This window comes from Macrobrachium nipponense, chromosome 18, assembly GCF_015104395.2.
Source record: "Macrobrachium nipponense isolate FS-2020 chromosome 18, ASM1510439v2, whole genome shotgun sequence".
Classification (NCBI taxonomy): Eukaryota; Metazoa; Arthropoda; class Malacostraca; order Decapoda; family Palaemonidae; genus Macrobrachium; species Macrobrachium nipponense.
Window position 1 is genome coordinate 11,226,839 of NC_087211.1, and position 5,302 is coordinate 11,232,140.

Consider the following 5,302-nt stretch of genomic DNA (forward strand, 5'->3'; position numbering starts at 1 on the left):
TTATTTTAAGAAATTGATAAAAGTCATAATTTTACCTGAGATGGCTCCTTGTGTAACATGTCTTTTCCAAATTGGTAATTACATTAATTTTGTCATTGCTTATTTTCTTTTTATTTTTTTTAATAGAAAGTGTTTTACTTAAGTATTCCTTCATTAGTGTGTAGACAATACAGCGTTTGGGTCTATTCACACTGTACGTTACCAGAACTGCATTTACCCAAACAATGCCGAACTTTGCAAAATATTTTTCGACGCTATAACGTTATAAGTTTTATCGTTTAAATGCAGGGCTTAATAAAAGACATGGTTTTGCAGTTAGGGCCAGAGAAACAAAGGTAATAGCATGGAGAATAGGACGATTCCATTCTCTTCTCTGTCATCTCTGCATTTATATCAATGTGGGACTTGAACAATTTATATAATCGAATGGCTGCTTGCTTGGGCTACTCGTTTACAAAGGGAATTTATTCCTTTTTTAACAAAAAATGTATATTGTTTGCCCGCTGACTGGGTTTTTGGTGTTTCGTGTTAATGGTGTCTCCTGTCAGAAGAAGTCTACTTACAGATAAAGCCGACCGTTCAGAGGACGCTTAGAATTCTGACATTATTTATTAATGATGAGATTTAATGAAGTTCACAAATACCTTGAATCACCCTCTTTAGACCTGAATTACTACCAGAAAAAGTAGAAAAGCGTTCTAAGTAGATTCGTATTATATGACACTGGCGATGAACACAGAATTACGTAATGCAGTATTAGATATTATAAATACGTATTACAGGATTCCGGAGCATTTGACAGAAATCACAAAAATGCAAATGGTATGAATAGCGTGAATCTAATTATGTAGTGGTGTCAATTTCATTCCGGCTCAATCTAATATCAGATCTGAGGTTCATTTCGAATAACTCTTCGGCGCTCTTGGGTTAATTACGCTTCAATGTGGTGAATACAGAATTGCCTGACAGCATATGAATTATAGAATGAATGTATTATTTTTTTCTTTTTAAAGAAAACGTTTGTGGTAGGTTCATTTATAAACCATTTTTCCTGTATCGTTCATTAAAATATAGGCTCTTTTAGAAGGAAGTTGGGTCGTTTCTGATATAGCAAATTGTTTACGGTTTCTTCAGCTCTGACGTAAGACAAAAATTCGATAATTTTTAGTATGAGGTAGGAAATCGATGACAGAGGTCCCCCCCGACCCCCGGCCCGCACACCAAAAAAAAAAAAAAAAAAATCCCAACGCCTCCTTCTGCCATAGGAAAGAAACATTACCAAACAACCGGTTAATTATTTAAAATCATATTTCTCTGAGGGACCTAGAAATGGCATCAGCTTGTAAGCTTTGTACTTCAGTGTCTCCGTTGTAACAAGAAGGAAGAAAAGATTAGATGTTCGTATTTAATTGACATCATTGCTAGAAATTTTAATATGATTCCATCACAAATTACTCTTGAATCAACGTCTGGAGTAAGTTTGCACATTGCATGCAAGTGACAACCATTTACTCTTAATATAGGAAATTTGATTTTCATGTCGCCTGAGGTTCTGGTCCCATGATAAATTACCATTGTTAAAATATGTGTGACGAAAAGGATTCATATAAAATGAACTATATGCAGATTAAACTAACTATCGAAATTCTGTTATTTCGAGACCTTCGGGAATGTCATGATAGAGTTTCTTAATGTCAGGATTCCATAAAGGTCCGCTAATACCTTCAGTGGTGGTCGTCTCCCTGTATTGACCCCAGAACTTACAGAGGAAGGGAGAGCATTGGGGAGACTCGTATTTGACGACGTTGGCGATGATGGCATTGTGCGAACATTGGAAGGAAAAGCAATACTGGAATATTATGAGAATAATTATTATTCCATGGTGACTGGAAGATCACAGATCGTTTCGGAAGCGACGTTTCACAGCATAATATCGCAGTCATCACAAAAATGCAAATGTTGCGAACGTGAAGTGGATGTGATTACGAGGTCCTGGACATCTCATTTCCCAGTGATCCCGTGTCAGACCCGGGGTTCGTTTAAAATGACATTTCCGGTTGTGTGTGTGTGTGTGTGTGTGCTTTAATCCGATTAAATGTGGCGAATGAAAATTATGCAGACAAGGTATGAATTATGGTATTAATAAATCAGTCATTTTAAGAACACGTACGGAGAAAGAGCATTTGTATAAATGTTCAATATTGCGTTATACGCGAACTCATTTAATCATACACAGTTTACATTCAAACTGAGCGCCTCAGTGGCGTGGTCGGTATGGTGTTGGCGTACCACCTCGGTGGCCGAGAGTTCGATTCTCGGACATTCCATTGAGGTGTGAGAGATGTGTATTTCTGGTGATGGAAGTTCACTCTTGACGTGGTTCGGAGGTCACGTAAAGCCTCTGGTCCCGTTGCTGAATAACCACTGGGTCCATGCAACGTAAAAACACCATACAAAAAAGTATATTCAAACTGCGGTTTCAGCACCTACTAAATGCACCATTGTTTTTTGACTACTTTTTAAGGTCATGGAAATGTTTTAGGGTCCTGTTTCAAGGATTACAATGATTTTGCCTACATCTTTTATTCACTGATGAACTTTTCGGTCTCGTATGAAACTGAAATGAATCTCCAGATCTCGTTATAAACGGCCGCTGCTTTTTCCGTTACTCTCGCTGTCTGATTCCCTTTGACTCGAAACACTGAAGGGATTTGTGAGTTATGCAAAATCTCTCTCTATCTATCTATCTTTTTTCTACTGCGGATAAATGAACCATTTATAAACGAAGCTTACCAGCAGTGCCGAAGAAGAAGAAGAAGAAGAAGAAGAAGAAGAAGAAGAAGAAGAAGAAGAAGAAGAAGAAGAAAAGAGAGAGAGAGAGAGGACAAATCTCTTGAATAGGGTTCATCATCTGAATAATAATAATAATAATAATAATAATAATAATAATAATAATAATAATAATAATAATAATAATAATAATAATAATATGGGAAACCTGTCTTCATATTGCGACATTCGCATGATGAAAGCCTTGACGGTAATCCATGTCGAAGAGAATACTTGGAATTTTTGAATGCTGAGTCCTTATTAAAAGTCAATATTTTCTCCGGATTTTAAACTAAATGGTAGACACAAGCCACCTTCTTCTTCTGTATTACCCTCAAGCAATTCTCCTTATAGTTTAAAGATCTATCTACATTATCATCTGTTTATTTATTACACTTTTAATTTATCTTTTTTTTATAGTACTGATCTCTTCTTTCTGTATTTCCTATTACTTTCTATTACTTCTTTCAAATGAAGAACATATTCGTTGGGAGATTGAACTTCAAGTCATTGGCCCCTATGGGGGCTTGTTCCATATGAATAGGGGCCATCTACTGAATAATAATAATAATAATAATAATAATAATAATAATAATAATAATAATAATAATAATAATAATAATGAAAAAAGTAAGAAAAGGAGCGGTAATCCGTCCAATACGTTCCATCTGAAGGTAATGCCATTAATAGAAACTCAAAAGAAGCATGAATCACCACTGATAGTAGTATTTACATTGCAGCATATTTTCTAAGAACGAGCTGTGATACAATAGCAATCTATTTTAGTATTGAACTAAGGCTAAACTTGAAAAAAAGCTAGGGTAACATCTAGAAACTAACCGATAAGAAAATTTATGTGGTAGCTGAATTAAGCGTAAACGCAAGGATGTACAATGATGGAAATTGATATAATTGTTTTTATTTTATTTTATTTTTTTTGACATTTTTTTATCGGATTGAATTCTGGGCGAATTAGGCAAGAGGGAGATGGTAAGAATAAACAATCAACATATCTGTTAGCAGGATGCCATGAAAAGTACAGAGCAGATTTGTATCAAGCTTGGTCAAAACATTCTTGAGCGGACTTCATCTGGGTGAATACGTTTTAAAATGGCCTGTTTATGGCTCAACAATAAAGAAACACGGCTTGCATAGCTTTCTAAATTAATTTGTAGCGCTGATGAAGTATAACAGCTTTTCCCTTATAAGGAAATTATCGCACATTTGGCCTATAAAAAATTCAAAGGTCAAGATCAAAGTTTGAAGAAAAGAAACCGAAATTCGTTTCCAACATTGATGGATTATAACAGCTTTTCCCTTATAATGAAATTATCGCACATTTGGCACACACAAACACACACACACACACACACAAAAGGCAGTTCCTGCCATGGACAAAATAATTTCTCTTCCTACGTAAGTTTTCGTCCCACAATTCTATTCCTCCGGAACCTCGTAGAATCTGATTTGCAAGGCCCAAATTGGTAATCAGTTTCGGGGAAAGACTGCCCCACTGGGCGAGATGTTACGAAACCTTCACTCCTGTTTTGGGTGATCTTTGGCTAATCCCCGTAGGGGGGTAGCGCTGTCAGTGTACCTCATACGGTGCACTGTGGGCAAAACTTAAGGTTCTTTGCAGCGTTCCTTCGGCCAGAGCTGCAACCCCTTACATTCCTTTTACTATTCCTCCGTTCATATTCTCTTTCTGCTATCTTACTTCCCTCAACCCTGTCCTAACAATTGCTGCGTAGTGCACCTGCGAGGTTTTCCTCCTGTTACACCTTTCAAACTTTTTAGCTCTCAATTTCCGTTTCAGCGCTGAATGACCTCATAGGTCCCAGCGCTTGCTTGGCCTAAATCGTATATTCCAGTTCTTTGGCTAATGTTCTACATGAAAAAGCTAGAATAAGAATACAGAGGAATACAGAAGTAAGCAACGTTTTCTGGAATCCAGTGACTGATTCAGAACCTTCTTATGTATTTTGTCCAGAATAATGAGTTATATCTGGATGGAAATGAAGACGAAATTATCGATATTCCGATCGATGGAGTATCCAGATTCGGGACCTTTGTTTTCGTATGAAAGCTCTCCCCAGATGAGAAATTATTTCCATTTCGATAATGACTTGAAATCTCTCTCTCTCTCTCTCTCTCTCTCTCTCTCTCTCTCTCTCTCTCTCTCTCTCTCTCTCCTGTTTCCCACTGCGGCTTTAAAACGAACAAATGGTAAAATATTCGTCATTTTTTAATCACTTTACTTCAGCAATAAATATTGATTTATATATCCATTGCAAATAGAAGTAAATTGGCTCTCTGTTATATTGAAGAAGCATTGGCATCTATTATTATTATTATTATTATTATTCATTATTATTATTATTATTATTATTATTCAATGAAAAACTATTCTACGTTGGACAAAACGTAGTACCTATAAAACAGGGAATGCATTTAAAATTTAATCTGCTAATTC